Genomic DNA, 27,475 nt, shown 5'->3' on the forward strand with positions numbered 1-27,475 from the left:
AGAGGTGAGTGTCCTGATGTAGTGTATTTTCTTTTACTAGAAGCTAGTAAGCCTAACTTAGATAACTTCAAGAAATGTATTACAGATGGAGATTCTTATATTAGATAAGAATTTGATTCTGAAAGATGAATTCATAATTTGAAAATTATTTAGAAGATATGTAATTCAAACTCTTATCCACTCTAAGAATCCCCATCGATAATACATTTCTTGGAGTTAGCTAAGTTTATGCTTACTTGCTTTGTGTATAAGAAAATACACTATATCATGACGTTTACCTCAAATGACTTTAACATTCATAGACATTTTTCATATATGTATAAAATATATAAATTTATATAATAAATATGTAAATATTTATAAATATACATTATATATGTCATAAAATAAATGCATTGCATGGGTGTTAAATGTATCTCTATGGGTGTTAAATTAAGAATGACATCTTCGTACAGGCTGAGAATATTCCCTCTTTTTCCCACATTAAGCTTAAATCTAGTTAGGTAGGATTATATAGTTATGAATCTGGATTAAATAAATGACTATATAATTAAAGGAAGGAGAAATTCTGATTAAAAGTAAATTGATATGTCAGGGCCCCCCAAATTAAAATTTTGGTAAATTATAATTACATGCATTTGTAGAAAAATATTCCATTAGCATTTCAAATGGAAATTTACATTTTTTAAATCTCTCTCTCCTCCTATTGGTGCTACTATCAGCACTTTTCTTTCCTAGAATTGTCAGGCCTCTATAAATATGGTTAACTGCTTGACTAAGAAAATAAATTAAACTTTGAAGATGGTAATTTAAACTTCAGTTTATTTGATAGGGGGAACTAATGAAAGGAAGTGAATCAGGACTCCACAGCCATGTGGCCTGTTTGCTGACTCAAGTCCATTTGCACTACAAGCTGTTTCCAACCGAATAGATGTTTTTTTTTCCCCCACAGTGTGATAGTCTTGTGATTGAAAGAGCTATAATACATAACTGTAGATACATTCTTACTTATAACAATTATTTTTACTTTTCTAGCAATTTCAAAGACACTGTTCCACAAAAATCATTATCATATCCTTTTGTTCAAATCAGTATATAAGAAAATAATGTGCATTTCCAATTATCTTAAATACACATATTAGAAAATTATTACATGGTGTTGAAGTAAAATTTAATTTTATCTTTTTCTGTTTAACCTTTTAATTTTGCTTGCCTTATTTTTCAAATCACAGTGTCCTAAATTAAATTTAGCACACATATGCATTATGTATATTAAATATGCTATATATATGTTATATATACATATAATTTTTAAAACTTCTGAAACAAGAAAAATTCATGTTCTCGTCCTATAATAACACTTCTGCTCATTTAGGAAACTGTTTTAATTGAGAGGGCACACCATACCAATATGTCCTTTGACTCTAGAATTGGCTTTTTCATTTTTCAGGAACTTCCATTTAATGAAAATAAATAAAATATGTCATAAGTGCAACAATAGTGTAGTATTATTAGTTAAATATTCATATAGTTCTATAACTTTTTGCTTTAGAGGATGTATTTCATTAACATAGCTAAAGCGAAACTTGAAAATGTTCATTTTTGCTATGAACCCTTATCTTTTCATTATGGTTATACAAGTAAAGGAATAAAACTAAATTGCACACACCTCTTGAGGTCCTGACATACGGAACGTATCAGAGGAGAAATCCTGGATGCTCCTGTAATTGTTTCCTTCAGAGTGAGGAATTATCCTCACTTGCTTCTTTTTTTTTTTTTTTTTTTTTTTTTAAAGATTTTATTTATTTATTTGACAGAGATAGAGACAGCCAGCGAGAGAGGGAACACAAGCAGGGGGAGTGGGAGAGGAAGAAGCAGGCTCATAGCAGAGGAGCCTGATGTGGGGCTCGATCCCATAACGCTGGGATCACGCCCTGAGCCGAAGGCAGACGCTTAACCGCTGTGCCACCCAGGCGCCCCTATCCTCACTTGCTTCTGACTAGACAAACTGTTATTTTTTAGTGTATTCCTTTTTTTCCAAGATAGAATTGTTCTCTTGCATCGTGGTATGTTTTATCAGAGGGTTTTAAAATATGATTGCTGAGATTCCCCGCACAAAAGTTTACAAGGATTGAAAATTTATCATCACATAATATCTCCTGTTTTGGAACTACTACTGTATCTCATTTCAAATTTCTCTTGCATGGACACAGAGAAGACTCACTTTCAGCCTATTTATTGTTATATGTAAATGTGTACTAACTCTACTCAATAATAAGTGAGCTAAAGTGATATATTTCACGTCTTGGCTGAGACAGAGAAAAGTCTCTGCACTGTTTTCTAATCTCCTTTACCTCTTCCTGATGAAGAAAAGGGACTCATATTTCAAAGGGTGGATCTCAAAATGGTAGAGCTCCCATTATACTGAAGCTCTGAGAGGCTATATGACACAGATACCTACACCAACTTGTAGTGGATATAGAGTTGAAAAGGTATCAACATTTATAATATTACACTACAAGGATTTGGGGATTAATTATTGCTTTACCTTAAACTAACCTATCTGTATCAATAATATATTTGTACTAAGAGATAATATACAAAACTAATATTTGATTAAAATTTGAGATGGCAATAGCAAGCAATTGGTGTAGTGAAATACTATTTTAGAAATCTTAACAGACTTCTATTTTTGTTTCCCAGTTTTGTTTTCCTGTATTCCTTTCACCTTTATTTAAACCGACTTGATATTTGGGCTCCTTGTTTTTGCAGAGCGATGTGACAAGATGTATTGGTATGTGCTCATCTCTTGAACTTCTTTTGTACAGATCCTAGAATTCTGCCACAGGAGAAGACCACTGGGCATAAACGAATGTATTGGAAAAAATGGGATTTGAGAAATGGAGGGCTTCCACAGAATGGTGGGAGACAGAGTAGAAATGATGAAGCCCTGGTATATTCTAGAAAAGGGCCACTGCTCCTTATGCTCAGGCAGAACCACAAGGAAGCTGCACAAAAACCCAGATGAAAAAGATATAGCGTAAGAATAGATAAGTAGAGCCTATGGGGACTTCTCTCCACAGAGGGTTATAGGAAGAACAAGGTGAATCACAAATCCCCATAAAATGACTTTGAAACAGAAGTAGAGCCAATAGACATGAAAAGGCCCAGAGGGTCGAGTAATGTCTCATGATGAACTGTCTGGGTTACCATGAACAAATGCCGTAGAGAATCTGGAATCACATGTGTGGATTAATGACTAAAACCAGACAAGAACGATGATCAAATCAGAAGAGAGAATAGTCAACATCCATAACCAGTCCTCCCAATACTTCTGTAGCTGAAGCAGACATGGAAATTGTGAAATAAGGCAAACCCACAAATTGAAACACTGAGTTAAAATTTTTACTGGAGGCCTGGAGGACTATGGGTTCAAAATAGAAATTACAGTAAAAATTTTTTAAAGTACACTTATTTATACTACATTTATGAGCTGACATCCCATTCCTGTTGTAATAACAAAGAGAGAAAGTGAAAACAAGAATTATAATCTAAGCTTATAAATCACTCAGTGGATTGCTCATAACTAAAGATTTAAAAGTGTTTAGAAGCCAAAGTTAAAGATGCCAGTTTTGTGGGCTTTCCAGCCAAAGAAATATTCCCTCTATTTATATACCATTTTATAACTCAAATAACATACATCTCAAGATAAATTAAAAAATTATCTCAGTCTAACCAGGGATCAATAAAATAGTATAAGCCAAATAGTAAATATTTTAGGTGTTACAGGTCATTTGGTATATTTTGCAACTACTGCATTCTACTATTATAGCATGAAAAGAGCCATAGATAAGTCCAAAACGAAGAATGTGGCTGTGTTCCAATAAAACTTTACAGAAACAGGTAATGGACTGGATTCGGTTCCTGGACTATATTTTTTCTATCCCCAGTCAGGCTCAAAGCATAGATGCGGCTATTTTTCACAACTTTGGGATCATCGCTTCTCAGCCTTTTGGTTAATATCAAGTGTAGTATCTGTTCCTACCAGTTTAATATCTGATACATGCTCTACCCGAGGACAATATATCAAATGGATTTTTGAAGCAGGGAGATGGAATAGGAGCGTGCTCTGTCCACTCCATGCATGGGCCTTGTATTACAGGACCGGTGCACCCCTCGGAAGGAATAACCAGGCAGCTCCCGCTGTGTTGACCCAATATGGTGATTCCTGAGCCTCCACCGGGCGGCCCTTAGACCATCTGCCTGCTGTGTGCCTTCGCTATTCAGGTGCAACTAGAGTCAGCAAAAGAGAGTCAATACAACAACGCAGGAGTGTGTGGAATATATATTTATATATGCGCTATGGTCTGACGTACTACAAACATGAACACAAGTATAAGCCAACAGTGGAAGTGGTTTTGCTCATTGTTTCTCTTTCTTTGTTTTTGTTTCTGTCTAGTGATTTCCTCTCCTAAGTTTTGTTTTCTTATACGTAAGTTTTTATTTTTCGAAAACAAAACAAAACGTTGGGATCATTTTTTCTTTATTTTTAAAAATATTTTAATAATCTTTTTATGTGTTTATTCATAAAATGTGACTTGGCTTTGTCCATTGACAAATAATTCCAAATATCCAAATGATTTTTTTAATAAAGATTTTATTTATTTATTTGACAGAGAGAGACTGCCAGAGAGAGAGGGAACACAAGCAGGGGGAGTGGGAGAGGAAGAAGCAGGCTCATAGCGGAGGAGCCTGATGTGGGGCTCGATCCCATAACGCCGGGATCACGCCCTGAGCCGAAGGCAGACGCTTAACCACCGTGCCACCCAGGCGCCCCCCAAATGATTTTTATAATTAGAACATTGGAATGAATGATAACTGAATGTGTTTTGAAGGGAAATGGAGATTGACAGGCAACTTCTATAAATTGGCAGTCAGAGAAAAAGTAGCAGAAAGAAAGCATGTCACATTCTAATATTTTTTGAAATGTATTTAAACTTGTGGCATTTTCCCCCCTCATTTTAACCCTGCATGTGTGTGCTTTTTCATTATTGCGAGGCAGAGATGTTTATTCTCCCTGAAATGCTGAATCTGACCCAAACTTCAACACATTTCACAAATAAGAATCTACTATGCAGAATATCTTTCTTTTGCACAATTAACAGCATTCCTAATGAGCTGTTAATGAGCTATCAATTTCTAATATAAGCTAAAGAGCTAGAGTAGTCACCAAGGAATTCTAGAAGCAAAAATGTTGCATCCCAAAAACATAGTCAAATGAATTATTCCAAGATTTATAATTACCCTTAAGTTATCCTGACTTTCTTTATGTGTCATTTCTAAATTGATAGCAGTGTCTTTGAAGATTAATTTATGATCTTAAATAATACCCATTGCACAGTTACTATTTTTCAGGAGTTATTATTTTTTATTATTGCATAACTTTTATTTTATTTTTTGAGGGTTTTATTTTTTTATTTTTTTAATGTTTTCTTATTGTATTATGTTAGTCACCATGAGTTATTATTTTAATTATTACTAAATATTATTTATTATGGAACTTCCCTGTGCCAGCCAATGTATTCTCAGAAGTTATAATCTTTTGGAGAATACTCTGAGATGTGTAATTATTTTAATAATAAATGATAATATGATAATACCTGGAGTGATAGGCAAATGTGTCTTAAGGTAAACACCCTGAATTATCTTAGGCATTTATAGAAAACTTTGAAACAGGTCTAGTGGAATTTATTTTACCAAATTCAGACTTTCAAATAAAACATTTTACTTTATTTTATTTATTTTATTTTATTTCATTTCCTATGGTCAGATCACTAAACGTGATCACCCCCTCAGTTTAGAGAAAGAATGTAAGGAAGAGCATGGTACTCAAGGCAATAGTCTCTTTATGGAAGCTGGTCATTCTTGAAGTGGAGGATTCATCCCCTTCACTGTTCCTCCCCACCAGGGTACCCAAAATATGGTTTATTGAAATGTTCTTCCAATCTATAAAGCCAAGTGTAGATTGAAAGGCATAGGAGAAATTGTAGAATTTTCCAGTGAGAAGGCTTGCTACTGAGTCCTATTGCCTTTCTACAGTGTAGGTCTGCACATACAGGTAAATTTCCCTGAGCCATGAATCAAAAGGACACAGCATTGAACTGTCTTTCTAGCCTCCCATTCAAGAGGTTCGTCTTCTGGGACAGAGTGCTGAAGACATCTGTCATCATCACTCCAAACACATTGAAATCTACATGAAGTACAAAAGGATATTTTAAATGCATACTTCAGCTTTATAGCAAAAAGGGAATTCCCGCATATTGGAAATGAAGAAGGAAAGAGTGTCATTATAGAACAGAAAGTGGAGCTGCAAAGCTTTGGGGAGCTACCAGGGCAGGGCTGTTGTTAATAAGTAAGCCAGGAGGCTGAGCCCCAGGTCACCTCTCTACTTTGGAGCTGAAACTCCAAGGAAGAGCAGATCATTTCATGGAAGATTGTTTAAAATAATTGCACCCCTTGGCCTAGTCATCTATCAAGGAAGTGAGCAACTCCGGGCTAGGTTATATGTGTGGTAAAAGTGTCGCTGGCAAGTAATGAGAAACTCAGGCTACGCCACGTGCTGGTACGGATCCCTAGGTACATTAACTGAGTTATTCAGGTAACTTGAAATATTGACATGGTGTCCCTAACTAGTTAAGTATACAATATCACCGTAGAGTGGTATTTCAGGCAAAAGAAACTCAAAACTTCCTTCATTTCTATACTACACTAGTAGATAACTCAGAGGACAAAAGGAATCTCATGGATAAGTAAGCTGGCTGAAGATCACTCCACAATCTAATTTACAAAGCAAAAAAGAAACAAATTCAATGAGGAAGAATAAGTAGATATAACAGATCTGACACCCAAGAAACAGGTAATACAACAACATGAGAGATACTTTAAAATATGTGTATTAATGTGTTCAACAAGGTAAGCAATAGAATTGATAAAGCACTCATAGTACATTTTGAAAAGCACACGAATTTGAAAAGGAACAAAACAGAAAGTCGTAAAAAATTCCAACAATTGAAATAAATATTAAACTTTGTTTGGGCAAATTGCACACAAAACTGAAAAACTGAAACCACCTGAATTCGGCTCAATTGCTAACGTGACCATCAGCAAGTTACTTAGTCTATGTTTTTCAGATTCCAATATCATTCCTAAGAGTTACATGTAAAATGCTCACATAGTTTTTGGCACACTTTTAATGCATAGCATGATAGCTGGTATTATTATGTATTGTTTTTAGCAAAATTTGTTGCAAAAGATGAAAGGATGCTAATGGGGGATAGAATAAGGTCCTGCATCAATCTATAAGGAGTTCTATTAGGACAAAATAGAAGGTGATATTAGAAGTGATATGGCTGATAACTTCTCAGAATGGATGATATAATCCTAAAGTTGAAGAAGCACCAAATTAGACAAATTTTTGTGTTACCGAATATCAAATATAAAGTGAAAAGAGATGCTGTAAGATACGGAGACATTAAATACAAGGAAATTATGATTAGAGTTTACATCGGCTTTTTGAATGCCAAAAGATGGTGAGATGTTTTAATTGTTGAAAGAAAATAGAATTAAATTATACTAAATTTATCCATTTTGTTCTAAATTTTGTCTGTTTTCTTCAGTTATAAAATTGTTTCCTTTTTCATCAGCTAGGTCGATTTTTATAGTTTTTCACTTTCCCGGGAAAAATTTTCAGACTTGGCTTAGTTTATTTTATAATCTGTTTCCTAATTCCATTATCTGAGGTGCCTATGGATCTTTTTCTGTTGGTTTTTGTTTCTGCTAGTTTCTCCTCTGTTTATCTTATTTCTTCAGGTATTTGAAAAATTATGTGTAGAAAAAAAATTGAACCCCGGGGTTTTATCTTATTTCACAGATGCTTTTCATTTGCTCCTACCCAGGTGCTTGGAGGCATTCGCACTCCTGGATCAACTTGATAGGGAACCCGCATGTCTAGTTTGCCTGGGGAAATCCTGTTTTATGCCTATTTATCTGGCATTCTATCTGGTTTAGTATTTGCACCATTTAAACAAAATTTGATGAATAATGATCAAAAGTTGCTGTATTAAAATAAGTCAGGATGGTTTGGGAAAACCTCTGTTTTTACTGATGGATGCTCTATGAGGACAGGATGGTTTCAAAAGCTGAGCAGTTCAGGCAGCATCTCCAGAGTGCCGTAGAGTTCAAAGAGCATGACTCGCTTGCCTACCTGAACTCTGTTGGAAACCAGAAAGAGACTCAGGGACTCTCTAGTTCAGTGCTACAAGTATCCATCCCAGGCAGCGGCAGAGCTAAGATACCTGAATCAAATGAATGTCTGTTCACAATGCATTGCATCAGTAGAATTCACAGCATTGACAGGACAGTTATGCAAAATCTGAGAGCACCGAACAGAACGCACTGAGTCTCTGATAGCAGCAAGAGTCATGATACATGAAGTGGAGATATGTGAGATGGACAAGGGGGATGTGATACCTGGACCAGTTGCCCCCCACTTTTGTATCGAGTGTGTTAATGCTCTTCCTGAACATCTCACCTGAGGCAGTTACCCAGAGAGGTGAAGCTGATTCAACTCAGGCCTCACCCATGACTGATGTCATTTCCCCAAATTTGTAGAGTCAGATCCCAGAGCGCTTGGGGACATGGATGCTCTTGCCTCAGGGTTATTTCTATCACCCCTCCCTCTCTGCTGTGATTTAGGCTTCAGAGTTCTTCCATCTGACCCTGCAACATACACATTGTGGGCCTTTTGGAGTGGTGACCTTATGCTGACATAACCCAAAGTGCAGAGATAATAGACAATCTAGATGTCTAAGACACATGCGTGCCAAAGTGTGGGACAGAAACCGCACAAAAATGCAAAGGCTTATTTTCTCAATGAAATTTCTGTGGGCCTAGTGGTTTGTTGAGATATCTCCTGTACAATGTAAGGAAAAAATACTACATTTCGCATAATCTCGTTTTATATGTGAATTGTTATAACCTTTTCAGTTGGTGTCTTGATATGCTGCTGTTTTGATAAGGATTTAAAGTTATGAAAGCTTCGCTAGGCTGCAAGGGAAGAAATTCTGCTTGGCAACTTGGTATTGAGACCCAGAAATCCAAAGCAGATTGCTATGCCTTCTAGATGCTGGGGGATGAGTCAATAAAAAATGACTCCCTAGGATTTTTTATGGAAAAAAACCCATGCACCCTTCAACAAGTAACTATTTTTATTTATCTACTTATTTATCTACTATTTTTATTTATCTATCTGCAAAGATACTAATTAAATGTTATTAATGATATTCACATTTGAAACATCCCAAGTATATAAAATATATCTATAACTGTATTATAAAACACTAATATAAAACAAATCTATATCTATTATCTGTATCTGTCTACATATCTCCAAATCATATTAAATCACATGGGATAATAGTCCTGAATTTTAAGGGAAAAATGTCACATAACAATATCATGTTTAGTATGATACCAATTTTATTTAGTACCCGTTACATATTAAGTACTCAATAATATTTACCTTATTGATGAATAAAACAACAACGCTTTATTGTCCTGCAACAATAAAAAGATACACTCTTTCTCCAACCTAACTTTCCCTCCCTATGTCACCCTCGTTTTCCGTTTTTATGGTGTATGTGTGTGATTTTTTTTTAATATGAGAGCATATTTCCTGTCTTATGTTCCTCACATCATATTTGCTCTTTCCACCCACTGCAATCTGGTTTTTAGTTCTATATTCCACTAAAATATACTGGAAAGATGTAAAAGAATCTTTCAATGGCAACAATGAGGATAAAGCTAACTGCAGTGACTGTCAGCTCCATTCACTCTGGATTCCCCTAAGCTCCGGAGCGTCTCTTTCCTTGGTTTCTCAGCACCAAATGTTTGTTTTCTCACCTCCATGAACATTTCCGTTCCATCATTTGTTTTTGGTCCTCTTCCTTAATGTTGGTAACTTTTATCCTTTACTAACTCTCTTATTTTCTCCCTCCAGGGTATTATCACTCCTGTAGCTACCATGTAATTCCCAAATTACATTTCCACTGAGCTCTCTCTTCAAAGAGTTCTGATCTCATCTACTCACTTCATTCTCCTTCTTCCTACTTTCACTTTCAATCTTGCTCCAGCTTCAGCATCTCCAATCTTAGTTAATGACACCTTTCTCCTTCGACATGCAAATGAGAAATAATAGAGCAATCTCACACCCTCTAATGACACACAAAGCATTTTTATTTCACTTCATTAACATTTCTCCTTCCTATCCCATCCTCCCCACTTCCATGGCTCCTCCCTTAAATTTAAGCCCTATCATTCTTCCTCTAGATTATTGCAGTAGTCTCCCCATTCAAAAATTATCTTCTATTTTATTACTCTGAAATTCATACTAAAATTTCTAGTGTAGAAAAAATGCCAAATACTAAATGGCCTTCACATTCCTTGATGTTAATCTGAGAATGCTGTTACTAATTTTTTAAAAGGCTGTAGACTTTTTTTTGGCCAGAATTCACAAGAATATCTGTCTACCTTTCCCGATTTAATTTCACATTGCTCTTTTCCAAACTGCTTGTAGTATCCCTCATGCAGAATTGTTTTTCACACTGCCTTGCTTGTATACTGCTAAAACTTCTGCTTGAAAAACCACTGTATCCTGCTCTCTTCTTTCTTTACTTTTTCATTTTAAGGGCACTGTTCCCATGTCATGGGGAACTGCTTTTCTCATATTTTGTATATGCTGTTTATGTTGATATTTAGGGTTGAATGTTTCCTTATGATATTTAAAAAGTATCAACTTCCCAGGAAAAGTATCATCAAATCACATGCAGAATAAATTTTTAGGTACTTTTCTCATCTCTAATACATGGATTAATTGATCTTATTAAGTAGATATGTACTTCCTCTTGTCTCTTTGCCCATTTCTCTTCACGAAGTCAATCTTGATACAGTTTTAAATTAGGATTTCCCTTTTCTTCCTGGAATGTATATTAGAAATTCTACCCTCCTGGAGCCAGAAGATAATCACAACCCAGTAATGATAAAGAGAAAATATTTTCCGGGGCACCCGGGTGTCGCAGTTATTAAGAATCTGCCTTTGGCTCAGGGCGTGATCCCAGCGTTCTGGAATCGAGCCCCACATCAGGCTCCTCCTCTAGGAGCCTGCTTCTCCCTCTTCCACTCCTCCTGCTTGTGTTCCCTCTCTCGCTGGCTGTCTCTGTCAAATAAATAAATAAATAAAAATTCTTAAAAAAAAAAAAGATAAAATATTTTCCTCTTTTATGCAAATACATATACAAACCCCTCCTCCCACCCCCTATCCACACACACAGTCAATAGAAAACCATGTAGCTTAGGATTTGTTGTAAAGCTGAAAGGAGAAAGTAATGTCAAATGTCGTCCTTAGTGAAAATAAAACATAACAAACTCTATCATACTGGAGGAAATAGATCGTGTTAAAGCATCCTGTGAGGGACCTTGTTTTCTTATTTATCAATGTTCCATATTAGAAGCTCAGAATCTATCCATCCTTGCCTATATGTATATGAAACATAGAAAGTGTATTTTTTAAATACTAAACTTTATAGAGACATAGCAAGATTTCTTGTGGATGACTGAACACACCCCCCAATAAAATAATGTCTTTTACTTTATTATATAAGCATAAGAGGTCAAGAGGCTCTAGAAGCTGACAGCTCAAAATTGGACTATAACGTTCCCTACTGAATATAACATAACAAAAATTTCACAGAATGTCAAAAATATTTGGACACATTAAAAAACAAGATCAGTCTGGCCTCATTTCTAAACATAAGCCAAAGAAAAGGACACTGTGTTACCACAAAAATAATCTAATATGCTCCTTTCTCTTGGCTCATTGTGGGGCTCCTTACACTTACAAATGATATGTCTAGTACTTTTGTCTCTTCCACCTTGTAAATAAAAATTATTAAACCCAATCATTAAGTTGCCCCTGCTTCCTGAGAGCACCCAGTTCAGAACACACCCTTTCTTCATTAAGCCCTCTCTCGAAACACACAGGACAATCTCAAACACCACAGCAAGCCTTTCTTAGGTCTCTCTTACTGAGAAGCTCCAGGGTTCCTCATAGAATGATCTGATGCTCTTGATGAAAAAAATCAGTAAATCTCATGTGGTTATATAGGTACGTTCTTGGTGCTTTTGTTCACTGGGACATACCAGTTACATAATTAAGCAGTAATGACTATAAAGTGTGGTCTGATATAACTATCCAGATTTCTCTTGAAAATAATATAAAGATAAATGCTAGCCACTTCATGGGGCAGTAAACCCAGTGACCCATTAGAATCACCTGGAAATTTTAATTTTGTGTTAGGTGAGGCTTGATTCTGGTCACTTTTTAAAAATATCTCAGATGATACTGTCATACAGAAAAGATCAAGTAACTTTGGTTTAAGAGAATGATTCTAGTTTAGTTTGCATTATTCCTCTTCCAAGATTTGCATTCCAGGGCCATACATTCCACGGCATCTTGCCCTGGGTACGAGGTGCTTGCTGGAAGGCTTCTTCACTAAAGGCAGCAAGTTCTTTGTCTATGCAATTGCTGAAAGTCTTTTAAAGAAGTCTTTACATACTGAGTCTTTATCAGATGGTTTCTATGGAAGGCTTGGCTTCCCTTCAATATTTTCTTTGAAATTCTGAAGGCCAACTTTAATAGAATTACAAAATTGTCTCTTCATCTTAATCAATCTGTCTTTTCAGTGTTGGCTGCATTATTTCTGATCCCCTCAGCATTCTCTGTGCCCTCTAGGCATAGGAGGAGTAATTTTACCCCAATTTGTGTGAAGAGTAATTTCCTGAAAATATTTCTCTTCCTGTTTGGGCCCATTTAACTCTCCTCTGTTCAGCCATTAAACATCTCCCAGTCTCAGCAACTCAAAGGCCTTGCTGTTTAATGAGCTGGTGCCTGATGAATTTTACTCGGTGGATGTTCTTCAGTTTACCATTACCGGAGATATTATAGCAGCTTCAGACTTTGCCTTTTGGGAACCTGTTGTAATCCTAGGGAAAAAAATAGGCAACTGACAACTTACTTCCTTTTCAAATATAGTTAGGTTTTTCATTAAAAAGTACACTCTTATTTTTTTGTTGTTTTTCTCTTTCCCTGACCCATCCCAACTTGTAAAAACTTTAGAACAAGCTAATATTGATTAGTGTTAGAACCCTCAGGGTGCCTCGGTGGCTCAGTCAATTAAGCTTCTGCCTTTGGCTCAGGTCCTGATCCTGGGGTCCTGGGATCGAGCCCTTCGTTGGGCTCCCTGCTCAGGGGAGAGCCTGCTTCTCCCTCTCCCTCTGCCTGCTGCTCTGCCTACTGACGCTCTCTCTCTATCTATCTGTCAAATAAATAAATAAAATCTTTAAAAAAAAAAAGAACCCACATATATTTTGATAGAACTGTCAACTTGAAATTTAAAACAAACAAACATATATATGGAAAACTGGCTCATTAACTGAAGTATTTAAAAAGATTTTATTTTTATTTATTCAACAGAGGGAGAGAAAGAGAACACAAGCAGGGGGAGCAGGAGAGGAAGAAGCAGGCTGTGCGCTGAGCAGGGAGCCCAACGAGGGACTCGATCCCAGGACCCTGGGAATCATGACCTGAGCCAGAGGCAGATGCTTAACCGACTGAGCCACCCAGGCACCCCTGAACTTTTTATTATTCAGCTGATTGCACTAGCATAATTCTAATACACTTATAGGTAAGATGTACAAATCATATTTATATATCAAACAAATTTATTTTTAAGTAAAAATATTTATAGGGTAACATTAAACCTACCATATGTTTGAATCTCAAAAATAAGAGTGTATTTTATTTTAAAGGACCAACATATCCTTTTTTCCTTGCTATTCTTTGATATCAGTGTCTTCAGAGGTGTCAGACAGAAAGTTAGTAAATTCCAATAATAGTTTGATTTTCTCACCCAACAGACTCCACCAAAAAATTGCTAGAACTGATACATGAATTCAGTAAAGTCACAGGATACAGTATCAACGTACAGAAATCTGTTGCATTTGTATACACTGATAATGAAGCAGAAAAAAAGAGAAATCAAGGAATTGATCCCATTTACAATTGCACCAAAAATCATAAGATACCTAGGAATAAACCTAACCAAAGAGGCAAGAGATCTATACTCTGAAAACTATAGAACACCAATAAATAATTGAAGATGACACAAAGAAATGGAAAAACATTCCATGCTCCTGGATTGGAAGAGCTAATAGTGTTAAAATGTCTATGATACCCAAAGCAATCTACACATTCAATGAAATTCCTCTCAAAATACCATCAGCTTTTTTCACAAAGCTAGAACAAACAATCCTAAAATTTGTATGGAGCCACATAAGACCCTGAATAGCTAAAGCAATCTTGAAAAAGAAAAGCAAAGCTGGAGGCATCACAATTCTGGACTTCAAGCTCTAGTACAAAGCTATAGTCATCAAGAAAGTAATTCTTTTGGAAGTTCATTTGCTGAAGGCAAAATGTCAAACATTATTGTGAATGCTATTATAAATCCAGTTTAAAACTTCAACATTGAGGATAAAATCACTTGTTTTTGCAGAGGTAATGTTAATAAAAATTCTGGTGGAGCATCTTGAAAAAAATAATGTTCTTACTAAATTAAAGAACATGTAGATAGAAATGTACTTAAAATTTGTAAACCAGAAATTTTTAACATTTAAAGCATTAAAATTTATCTTTTTAAAAGCAAGGAATGAATTAAAATTAAAAGTTGAGAGTTTTATTAGCGTACAATGTTTAATTTTGAAATTCAATATTTGAAATGTTTCAACCTATAAAAACATTTATTTTTATGAATATTCCATTTTAATTGGATGAATACATATTTAATACTGAACTCAATTTGAAAAGCCCTATAATTTTGCAAAGTTGGCAAAATATTTAATAATTATAAAAAATAACTTACTGAAAAATTCTGGCTTGTGAAAGTATTTATTGAAGAACGGTGTTCTGAATGGAGGAAAAACAGTTATCTGTGAAAATATTTTGGCTGAACTATTTATTTCATAAATAGATTTAAGAATAACATCCAATTTGCAGAATTTGTTCTGAGCTTACTAAGAATTGACAGCTCTAGAAAAAAATTTTTTTTCTCAATTCAAAACCTCATGTACTTCAGGAAAAATTTATATGAAGAGAAAATTATTTACAAAAATTTTTAACAAAAATTTTTAACTTTGTTTTAAGCATAATATGCAACTTAGAAGAAAATTACTGTTAATTAAAAATATTAAAACTACTAAAGAAAATACTGGGAAAAAATCTTGAGGAAATACTACTGAATATAATATTAAAGTTTTATTTGACTGAGTATTAAAATGCGTGTGTGTGTCAAGAAAACTTGTTCATGCTATTTTAAGTGTTTATTTAATTAATGTGTTCCACTTTGTTTCAATGTACATGAATATGGTATTTTGGTTTTGATAATGATTTTAAGTTTTTAAAATAGTCTTTGGGAGAGTATGTTATAATAGGTATTCCATGAATAATGAAAAACAAATTTATTGGTCAAAAACATATTTTAAATGCTTTATATGAATTTAATTATTTTCAGTGTCTCTTGACACTTTTAAAGTTGTCACTGTTTGGAAATAATTTGTGTGATCAACAGTCTTAGAATTTGAAATTTTCTGGGCAATATGGAAGCCAGACTTGTTACTATGTTCATGAAGACTAGTTTACTTCCAGGTTACTCTTACTCCTTCAAATTACTAACCCTAAATTGCAATGCTCTAACGAAGGCATGGCACCCAACATCTTTTCATCTGCCTGGGGAGGGGTCATCCTGCTTTATTCTTGTACTTTCTTAGATTCTGGTGGATCTTATATTCTATCTTGCTAGCTTCTTGACATTTTCTAAAAGATATATTTTAAATTATATCTAGACATTAAAAAAAAATTCTTCAAAAGCATTTTGGTTTGAAGTTCCTAGTCTGCCTTTACGAAATGCCAACCAAAGCTACTAAAGCACACACACATACACACACACACACACTAACGCACACTATCACGATTCTTTCTATTTCTTAATACCTTGGCGTAATTTAAACCAGGTTTCAGACTTTTTGGCTCTTGCTTCATGATATTATTTTTAGTCACTGTCACTCTTATGTTTAATTGGACATTCTTTAGAAAAGTATGGTAATCAGTTATTCTACTTACTAACTTTTCATTTTACAAAAATTTCATGCATGTTAATATTTTTGAAGGTTGCAGAAATGAGCAGAAATGACATTTTTAGGCAAAAAGTATATAAGTTGTATGGAAATATATTCTATTTATGAATTTCTTTCAAATTAATTTAATTTAAATCGTCTGATGGCAAAATAAAACAAATGCCATCTATGTGGTCACTTAAAACCTTACAAAATGCCTAATTTATCAAAATAATAAATATGTGACTTAGAACTGTTTTATTAATTTCAAATATGCTGCTCTTCTTACCTATTCAGCCTTGTTTTAATGAAGTAATTAATCTACAATGACAAAGTCCTTTTAAAACAGTTAAGTACATAGCACTACAAAAAAAGGGAAAAAAACTTGCTTCGTTATTTTTCTTTCTCTCTCTCAATAACCTGATATAGCATTTACCAAACAAAAGTTGAGCAAGATGTAACAAGCTATTTTCTTCCTCAAGTTCTGCGTCACATAAGACTGGAACATTCTTTGCCTGGAGATAATTAAATAGATCGTTGTGTGGTGGAACAGTTTAAACCCTTCAACGTAACCACATGCAGTGTTACTCTCCAAAGGGAAGAATAAAGTAGGGACTAGTACCCAAATCTATTTAACCAGAATCAATTCTTTTGTCTTTTCTGGGATAAGGATTGCTTATTTTAGTCCGTACTTAAAACATCTGGCATGCAATAAATAACTATGAGAATGAGAAAAAAGCTAGAATTTGACCTATGTTAAAAAGAGTAATCAGTCAATGGAAGCAAACCCAGAGATAGTCCAGATGTTGGAACTGTAATTATCACATAAGTGCAATGAAATATCTAATAAAATATCTTAAAGTATTTAAATGGAAAAGTAAAAATAAAGTATGCATAATTCGATGGGAAATTTTAGTGGAGAGATGAATAATACATAAACATTGAATTAGAAGATATTGCAAAGGGAATTATTCAAATTGAAACCTAAACAGAAATGAGTACCAAAAAAATTAAAAAATAACTAAATAAATAAGGCTTCTAGGAATCTATGTTATATGGATATAATATATGCTTAGTGGAGTCCCATAAGTAAAGAAGTAAAGAAGTGAGAAATATGGCAGAAGAAACTTATGAAGAGATGATGTTAAGAGTTTTCTAAAATTGATCAAAGGTAAACTTTACAGATGAGAAAAGCTCAGAGAAACGTAAAGATAAATACAGAGGAAAGTCCAAAATATATGCAAAAAAACTCACCTTTTTAAACAGGCAAAAACTGAGACAAATTACCTTTAGAAGACCTGCCCTATGACAAGTGGTAAAAGAAGCAGTTTAAGTGGAAAATATAGGAGTTGGACGTGTTTATCTATAGGAAGGAATGAAGAACACCAAAAAGTAAAATATGAGCAAAAGAAAAAGGTTTTTATTTTCCTTCTCTAAGAGAAAGAACCTGACACTAAAGATCACTTATTTTATTTTTCTATTTGTATGAAATATTGAGAATAAACAGCATACAGATCACTCTTTGCCCGAGGATAAGGGAAGGAGAAGGATGAGGGGAAAACTGCCTAAGGAGTAGAGTTTTACTTTAAAACAGACACTTTTCCAATGAAGACATACAAATGGCTAACAGACACATGAAAAAATGTTCAAAATCATTAGCCATCAGGGAAATTCAAATCAAAACCACATTGAGATACCACCTTACGCCAGTAAGAATGGCAAAAATGGACAAGGCCGGAAACAACAAATATTAGAGAGATGTGGAGAAAGGGAATCCCTCTTACACTGTTGGTAGGAATGTAAGTTGGTACAGCCACTCTGGAAAACAGTGTGGAGGTCCCTTAAAAAGTTAAAAATTGAGCTACCCTCTAATCCAGCAATTGCACTACTGGGTCTTTACCCCAAAGATACAGATGTAGTGAAGAGAAGGGCCATATGCACCCCAATGTTCATAGCAGCATTGTCCACAACCAAAGATACAGATGTAGTGAAGAGAAGGGCCATATGCACCCCAATGTTCATAGCAGCATTGTCCACAATAGCTAAATTGTGGAAGGAGCTGAGATGCCCTTCAACAGATGACTGGATAAAGAAGATGTGGTCCACATATACAATGGAATATTACTCAGCCATCAAAAAGAACGAGAAAGACAATTATCATATGGTTTCACTCATTTATGGAACATAAGAAGTAGGAAGATTGGTAGGAGAAGAAAGGGAAAAAGAAAGGGGGGTAAACAGAAGGGGGAATGAACCACGAGAGACTATGGACTCTGTGAAACAAACTGAGGGCTTCAGAGCGGAGGGGGGTGGGGAAATGGGATAGGCCGGTGATGGGTATTAAGGAAGACACGTATTACATGGTGCACTGGGTGTTATACGCAAGTAATGAATCATGGAACTTTACATCCAAAACTAGGGATGTACTGTATGGTGACTAACATAATATAATAAAAAATTATTATAAAAAAAAAGAAAAGGAAAGGTATAGTAGATACCTATGTACTATTATGGGATAATATCCAAGCTGTATTATTTTGTGTTTTACATCTTCATTCTTATCAAAGTACCTATTACTCTGAAAATATAATTTACAGGTAAATAAAAACAAAAACAAAAACAAAAGCAAATGAAATATTTTTGAACTAGATAGAGATGGTGGTTGATACAACATTGTGAATATTATTGATATCACTGATTGTACACTTAAAATTTATTAAAATAGAAAATTTTAAATTATATATATATGTAATCACATTGAAAATTTTAAAAACACTTTAAATATAAAGAAAAAATAGTTAAGGATGGGAACAATATACTGTACAAACATTAAATATAAAAAAGGGTGTAGTTCTATTAATATCAGAAAAATTATTTTAAAGCAAAGTATTATTAGACATAAAGAAATGCATTTCATAGTAATTAGTGAAGACATTGAGGAAATAATGCAATCCTAAATGTAGATGCATATAACAATTCTTTAAAACAACACAAAAATAGAACTAAAATGTGGCATTGAAAAACATATAAAATATTTGGATCTTTTAATACTTTTACCTTAGAAGTTGATAAATTAAGTGAAAACAATCTTTAAGGTTATAGAAGACTAGGACAGTACTACGAAGGAAAACACTACAGTGAACAATGACAGAATACACATTTTTTTAAGGTTTTTTGTTTGTTTTTTTTTTTTTTGAGAGAGAGAGAGAATGCACATGAGAGTTGGGAGGGATGGCAGAGGGAGAGGGAGAGAGAGAATCTGAAGCAGGCTCCATACCCAGTGTGGAGTCCAACTCTGGACTTGATCTCATGACCCTGAGATCATGACCTGAGCCAAAATCAAAAGTCAGACACTTAACCGGCTGAGCCACCCAGGTGTCCCTGTATGCACAGATACACAAATATAATTTAAAAATTGGGCCATAAAATTAGTATCAATGAATTTCAAAGGACTAAAATCCTATAGGCTTTCTTACCACAGTAGTTTAATATAGGAATCAATGAAAATAATTTAAAAATCAAAAACAGTTGGAAATTATGCAATTTTTTATTCTCCTCTCTTAATCATCCTCAGGTCCTCCAACGAACCAAAAGTGAAATTAAAAAATATTTTGCATTGAATGGAAATAAAAACAAAACATATCAAAGTTTGTTATTTGTATTCAAACTATTGTTTACGGAATGTTTTTAAGATAAATGTCTGCATTGGACAGAAGAAAAATGAAAAATCAATGTTCTAAACTTCCACCTTAATAAATAGATGATAAACTGATTAAATGTAAGTAGAAGGAAGAAATTAGTAAACATAAAACTTGACATTAGTAATATAGAAATAAGTATTTGAGAGAGAAAAATCAACAGTCAAAGCCTCTTGGAGAAGATTAATGAAGTTGATAGGCCCTAGCAAAACTAATCAAAGGGAAAAGAAAAAAATATATAAATTTTAAAATCAGGAATAGAAAAACTAGGCATCACTACAAATTCTATATTCATTAAAGGGATGAGTATATTAAGAACACATGTATGTAAATAATTCTGCAAGTAAAATTAAACTGAAGTTTTTTAAAATCAAAACCTATAATATAATTTACTCCCCCTTAATAAAACACTAAGCACACATGATTTCACCAGTTAATGCTATCAAATATTTAAAGAAGAAATGATACTCATTGTGATAGGTGGTTTTCTGTGTCAATTTGACAGGCTTTGGCGTGCCCAAATTAAAGATTATTTCTACTAGGGCATTTTTTCATGGGATTAGCATCTGAATTGGTGGACTCAATCTACTCCCTAAAGTGAATTGCCCTCCCATTGTGGTTGTGCACCATCCAATCCACTGAGGCACTGAATAGAGTGAAAGGCAGAGGAAGGAGGACTCTACCCCCAACCCCCTTTATTTCCTTCCTTACTGTTTGAGCTGGGACATTTTATCTTATCCTCATTGACCCTCAGACTAAGATTTACACCACTGGCTCCCCTCTCTCTCAGGCCTTCAGACTCAGACTAAATTCTATTGTTGGCTTTCCTGGGTTTTAAGCTTCCAGATGACCAATTGTGGGACTTTCCAACTGCTATAACCATAGAAGCCAATTCCTTACAAATCAACTTCATTTTCCATAGATGGATGGATGGACGGATGGATGGATGGATAGATAGATAGATAGATAGATGATAGATAGATAGTAGATACAGATAGAGAAACAAGTGTGTTTATATGGGAAAATATGAACTTCAAACCCTTTTTACTCCATACACAATAAACTCATTCCAAATGGATCATTAATATAATTAATGTAATTGTAAATGCAAAACCAATGTATTTCTAAAAACATAAATAAATGGACAATAATGCATGGAATATTGCTCAAAATCGTAGTATGTATCAGAGAAATACCAATCAAATCCCATTGAAATATACTGTGGTAAAGGATGAAGGTAGCAAAATAAAATACATTCATACACACACACACATGCAAATCAAAAATAATACTCATAAGAGATGGCAAAAAGAATCCTGGGAAATATTTTACTTAGAATATTGTGACAAACGGAACATACTAGAGCACAGTCACTTTTTTTTGTTATTGTTTTTACATGGTGGGTAAAAATAAAAATGTGAAAAAAAAGAAAAGTCAAGCCATTCTATCCAGTAGTCATGTTTGACTTCTCATTCTTCAGAGCCCCAAACAAGTTTAAAAGATGTTAAAGCTAGATTGCCTACTAAAAGATGCAATCTCCAATTAAAAAAAGAATAAAGAAGGTGGAATGACTATTCTCTCTCGAATCTTCAGAGCATTTTGCATGGCAGAGGGGTAGGAGGAGAATGACTCTGTGAGTCATTGGAATTCCAAGTATTATACTTTTAAACTCAGAGGAGAGGATGGCATATCATTTAATAAGCACAGAGCTGCCATTCAAAAAAATGCCAATTAAATTGAAATATGTAAAAAATTTGTCTCGCTCATGTCAAGTCATATATTCATGCCTTAGGACGATATGTTTATAGATTAATATTTGACTTACATATTCTACAGAGGTTATTAATAGGGAAAGGGACATTCAAAATGGACCCATGTAATTTAGGGAGGGGGCAAATGAAAAAGTGAGGAAGCACTCTTTCGTAGATTCTCTTGATTCTTGTTTTTCAAAAGAAATTTGAAAATATACTGATTCACTGTTAGATGGAACTAATGCCTTATTAAAAATGGTTTTGATCAGTGCTGCATTCTATTGTTGCTATTGTTTGTAGGGGAGCGGCAACAGTTTCAATAATACTGTTATTTGAGAAGTCTTAACTCATGAGTTTGTAGCTGATTTAAACATTTCAAATGTAAGTGAAGCACATGGCATGGCAGCACCCTTACTCTTTCTGCTAGATGAAAGCTGTACACAAGAGATGCAGACTCTTAGAACTCAAATATATAGGTGCTCATTTCTAGTTGTTACTTTAAAGGAATTTTTTCCATGAAATTGGCAATTAAGTGATAAATGAATGACAAAGAGATGACTTCTCTTTTCATTTTTCTCGTATATTTCCTTTCTCTTTTTTCTATGCCTTACATTTATTTTCCTCTCTTAATTTTCATCTTGCTTTTCTCTTTTTTGATATTAAAAACTATGTCCCTGTTATATCCTGTTTAGTTTCGATTTTTTTAATCTTTGTCTTTATTTTTCATTTTGGTTATTGGTCACTACTTAAAATTCTAAGCATTTCATTCAAGAAGAACTGGTGTCAGTTCTGAACATGCCCCCTAGAGAAGAAAATATTCAAATATAGTACAGAAATCTATGAGGATTAACCAAGATTTAACGAGGTTTGATATGTTACATCTCTGAAGCCCACTCTCCTGTAGAGGGAACAAGTGTAAAATCAAAAGTGTTGAAGCTAATTATTTAACCCTAGTTAGGAAAACAATAACTAACATTTTAAAATGCAATTGAGCATGACTTCCTTCTAATAACCATAGTTTTATAATGAATTTTAGCTCTGTCCTTTTGTACTAGTTTGACTTCAGAGAGTTTTCTTAATCTCTCAGAGCCTGAAAATATTATCTATAGAACTGGGAATATGATATTCCCCTATTCACCTCAGAAGATTGTTTTTGTAAGGATAAGGAGAGAGATAACGCATGGGAAAGTACTTTGTAATCTACAAAGCATTCTACCAATGCACAAAGTAAGGTAAAAAGAAATGAAATTGCATTAAGTTCTTGGTTCTCTACACATATTTTCTCAGATAAATATGAAGTAATATATTACTCTAACTGCACTATCTCTTATGGACTTATATTTTTAAATTAATTTTTAAAGCTGGGTCAATTCTATGTTCAATAAAGGGTGGAGTTTTTAATTAGAGAATAATATTCTATTGGTGTTTTGGTATGTTTTATTTAACATGTAGTGCTCATTTTCAATAATTGAATTTGTTTAAATTTGAGAATCTATCTTTTCAATAGCACGTTGAACTGTACTTCAGATATTTTGAAAATCCAAATTTTATGTAAACTACACACACAAACATGCATAGGCATACACAATTTGTGCAATGCATTTTAATAATCACGCTAGTCATGTAAATGACATATGTAACACTGGCATGCACTAGAAGAAATGCGTCTATTAATATACAGTTTTCTTTTTGTTGTTCAGTAGCAGTAATAGGTAAAAAAAAAAGCCATTTTGTTTTAACTAATCTTTTACACATTTATAAAATGGTAAACTAGTCTGTGTGTTGAAACAGAATTTTTCTCTTTTTGATGATAGCTGTTTTGTTCATGTGTTGAAATCATGAACTTTGAGGCAGAAAGTTCCCTGTATTATAAACTGAGGTAAATAAACACTTTGGAATTGTGAATATGAGAGATAGGTACATAGAGGATAGATTGGTGATAGGTAGATAGATAGACAGATAGAGATGATAGATAGATAGATAGATAGATAGATAGATAGATGATAGATAGATAGATGATAGATAGATAGATAGATAGATAGATAGATAGATAGATAGATAGATAATAGATAGAAATATAAACAGAAATAGATATGTATTTTTTGTAGTTTTCAAAATTTTAGCTTTTTCCACGGTGGGCCGTACCCTTTCCGTGCAGGTCAAGGAGACTGATCACCAGTCCTTCAGAAGGACACACAACTGCAATCTTCATTTGCTTCTTCTCCATGGCTCTTCTCATCTTTTGCTGTGACTTACTGTCTCCTTCAAACATGTGATATAATAATGGCTTCTTTGCTCATGAGAATGATATGATGCACTGCTAGGCAGTTGCGCATCTTGAAATGCAATTTCATAATTGTTTTAAAAAATTAAGAATGTGAAAATTGTTAAAACTCCCTCTTGTCTCTACTATTTGTATACAGAAAACCTTTCTGTGACCATATCCTGAAATTCCTTGATATACCTCATGAGAGAGTTCTAACCTCCTTTTCTATATTAGTAACACTAATAATAAGTGACAGGGATAATAATTACATTACTATCAGGATGTTCGCTCAATACTCAACCAATTCTACACCAGAGTAATTTTCTTTATAAATCCACTCATCTATGTGTACATGTATAATGGCTTTCTTCCAAGGAATTCAAAGTCCCATACTTAACTCCCTCATTTATTTCCAAAATGTGCTTCAAAAAATATATCATGATTAGAAGTGAAAATAAAAATAGAAAGTATTTACTTATCAGCTAAGTGAAAGTGTATCGTGTCAGCATGCTGGGGGCTGCAGCCACTGGCTTGCTTTTCTGTAGCAAGAATAAGAAAAGAATTACAGCGTATTTGTCCTCTAATCTGTTATTGCTAATTTTTGCATTGCTACCCAATTATGTATTTGGATGTTGCACACTAAATGTAAAGTGACCATTAAAAAAAGTTTAACACACCATTATTAATCTATAAGATTAAAAATAGCATTTTGATATTTTAGTCCAGGTTCTCAATTTGGTGAGACCGCTGTTCCTTCTGCTAATTTCGTATTCTATAATATATAGCTTTTGTTATATAAACTCAGTAAAATGTCAAATATATATACATGTCTTTGATAGTATTTAATTTCTTCAGTATATGAATGGTAAGGAATCTTAAGAGAACTGATCAAGGACAGAGTTGGTGGCAGGGTTTTATCTGATATGGAGCTTTTGAGTTCTTTTTTCTTGTATGCATTCAATAAAAAATAGATTAAGCTATTGAATTTCCAGAGGTTTTTATGTAGAATTGAAATAAGTTCCTGACTCCCTCCCAGATCCTTTTGTGGTCAGTAGAGTCTCTCTTGCTAATATATCTAGATATTGGCTGATATCTGCCAGGAGAGTAGTTAAACTCTTGGAGCAGCTTCTCAGTGGGGCTATGATTTTTAAGTTACTGTGTAATGGAGTGTATTACCATTTACCATATGATGAGATAGCCTGTCTGTCAGCCAGGGAGCTATTTAAAGTTATATATAGGTCAAATGAGCCAAAAAGAGCAAAGGAAGATCAAGAATATTGAGTATCTCAAAAATAAAAAGATCAAAATATTTTAGGTACCAGGTGATTTCTTTCAATGTTTATCTTTAATCTATTGATGAAATTGATTGTGAATCACTGAATGCATTAAGAAAAATGTATTTCAAGGGCATACATTTTCCCTTTTGAATCAACCATATGGTATACAGATCCTATTTCTATAAATAGTTTCATATATTACTATTCCTACTTACTAATGAAAGGTATCTTAAAATTTCCAATTTACACTTCTGGGATCAAATTAGGTTTCCATCTCATTAAGAATCATTAAATGCCATTTCCTGAGTTTTATTTTGTAGCTAAACTACCATTCATTTACCATTCACTGTTAAAAGATACTAAATAAATTATGTTAAATGATAAAAAGAAACATATTTCATTTGTCTTTCCAAAGGCACCTTCACTACCAGGAGCTCTGCACTAGCTTGCAAAACACGGCAGTGTTTACTGTGTAAATGACTGGAGGATTTAACACAACATACATTATTTTCTTATTCTGTAGTTAAGCGGTTGAAAATGAGAAACAGGAAATTACATTTTTTTAAATATTTAAATACCTCTGACTCCAGGTCAGATAAACATTGGTATTTAAGATATTTTAAGTATACCTTTAATTAGAGATTTTCTATTTACCTTTTATGTTTTATCAAAATAAATACTATTCAGTGTTCTTTTCATTTTTGGTTATACAACTTTTTTTTTTATAATCATTCTGTTAAAATGATTTAAAACTGTTTTATAGAAGACCAAATAATGAATATTTTACTGTACATATATGTAATTTTATATATATATATATATATATACATATATATATATATATATATTTAAGAGTCCATATAAGAAAGGCAGAATCCTGAGCAAATGTTAGGGAAAATCTGTTCCTCTAAGGATAAAATCCTTTCCCAGTAAAGAGTGCCAAATGCTATATTAGGGGAATGCCAATCTTGTTCTAGCATTCTGAAGCCCAGTTTAAAACCAGCGATTTACTCTTTTAACTTTATTTTCTTGTTAGCATCTCCATTTTTAGCTAAAATGCTTTCAAATTATTAATATACAAACAATGCAAGCTTCAGAAAGTTGTATTCATGTTTTATACAACTCCACGTCTTATCATATCTAGAAAGACAGCATCTCTATTGACCCCTAACTTTCTATCACATATTCTGAATAATCATGCTCTGTATACGCATTAGTCACTAAGGGAGAAAGGGTCTAATTACAACTCTTATTTCTTAGTTTAGTAGAATCTCTGTCCATATATCGATTAATACATAAGTTGTGTCCAAATATTAAAAAATCAACTATATTTTGTGGTTCTAATTGGTTTCTTCATAACAGTAATGAGACCTGACTCTTCCTAAGGCCCTTTGTACATTGCCTCCAGGAGCGTCAATTAATATAGCCAACTTTGGAAGACAATTTGGCATGTACCATATACATATACATATACCATATGATCAGTTCTTTCACTTTTCTAACACACACTAGAGAAAAGCCTACTTATGCATACAATGAAATATATGAAAATAGGTTTATTTGATTATTTATAATAGCACCAAATTGGACATAACTTTGATAGCTTTATAATAGATGACATACAACTTCAAAAAGAATGAATGATACTGGTTGTTAAGAAGGCTCATGATTCACCCTTTCTGATGGCTGAATAATATTCCATTGTATATATGTGCCACATCTTCTTTATCCATTCATCTGTTGAAGGGCATCTTGGCTTCTTCCACAGTTTGGCTATGGTGGGCATTGCTGCTATGAACATTGGTGTACATGTGCCCCTTCGTTTCATACATCTCTATCTTTGAGGTAAACACTTAGTAGTGCAATTGCTGGGTTGTAGGGTAGCTCTATTTTTAACATCTTGAAGAACCTCCATACTATTTTTCAGAGTAGCTGTACCAACTTGCATTCCCACCAACAGTGTAAGAGGGTTCCCCTTTCTCCACATCCTCGCCAACATTTGTTGTTTCCTGTTTTGTTAATTTTAGCCATTCTAACTGGTGTAAGGTGGTATCTTTTTGTGGTTTTGATTTGTATTTCCTTGATGGCTAATGGTGTTGAGCATTTTTTTCATGTGTCTGTTTGCCATTTGTATGTCTTCTTTGGAGAAGTGTCTGTTCATGTCTTCTGCCCAGAAAGGATGAATACCCACCATTTGCATCC

At 33.9% G+C, this 27,475-nt stretch overlaps 1 non-coding gene across 1 annotated transcript; it reads left to right on the forward strand.

The window, feature by feature from the left end:
• Positions 1 to 3,996: 3,996 nt before the first annotated feature.
• Positions 3,997 to 4,178, forward strand: LOC117797212. The gene has a single exon (XR_004622126.1). It is a non-coding gene; the product is annotated as a U2 spliceosomal RNA (small nuclear RNA).
• The last annotated feature ends 23,297 nt before the right edge of the window (positions 4,179 to 27,475 follow it).

This window comes from Ailuropoda melanoleuca, chromosome 19 (genome assembly GCF_002007445.2).
Source record: "Ailuropoda melanoleuca isolate Jingjing chromosome 19, ASM200744v2, whole genome shotgun sequence".
NCBI lineage: Eukaryota > Metazoa > Chordata > Mammalia > Carnivora > Ursidae > Ailuropoda > Ailuropoda melanoleuca.